Below are 668 nucleotides of genomic sequence, written 5' to 3'. Positions count from 1 at the left end.
GCCCTTATGGATCTGATTGTGCTGAGCCTTGTGTTATTTCCGTGTGCCAGATGGGTCTTGTGTTGTCAGCTTCTAATTGGAGACCGCCTTCTCACTATCTATAAATTTCTGTGAACACTAAAGTTTTGCCCATTTGCATGGAAAATAATGTAAAGTAAATAAGACAATTGAAAAGCAAAACAAATAAACAGCAACAACAAAAACAGTATAAGCTAAGCATGATGGTGCATGCCTTGATCCCAGTACTCTGAAGGCAGAGACAGGCATATTACCACAAATTTGAGTGCATAGTAAGCTCCAGAGTTATAGTTCCTGGACTCTGTCACTTCCCCTATCTCAAATTTCCCTACGAATTTCACACAGAAGTTGGTAGCTGAGAAAAGGAAACTCAGACAAATAATCAAATGGCAATAAATCTTCAAGCAGAAAAAAAGAGTAAGTTAGAATAAGACTAAGTAATCAGAAAACAATAAATCTAAGCACATTTCATCAAAATCCCATTAAACCAACTACAAGTCACAAATGGTTTAGCCTCATTTTTCTGATGAATCTTTTGTTTTAAGAAATGCATACCAAAGCTCAGTGTGGTGACAGAGACCTGAAATCCCAGCACTTGAAAGGTGAGGCCAGCCTGACTGGTGTGTGTGTGTGTGTGTGTGTGTGTGTGT

Source organism: Microtus ochrogaster, unplaced genomic scaffold (assembly GCF_000317375.1).
Source record: "Microtus ochrogaster isolate Prairie Vole_2 unplaced genomic scaffold, MicOch1.0 UNK225, whole genome shotgun sequence".
Lineage (NCBI taxonomy): Eukaryota > Metazoa > Chordata > Mammalia > Rodentia > Cricetidae > Microtus > Microtus ochrogaster.
This window is presented reverse-complemented; position numbering follows the sequence as displayed.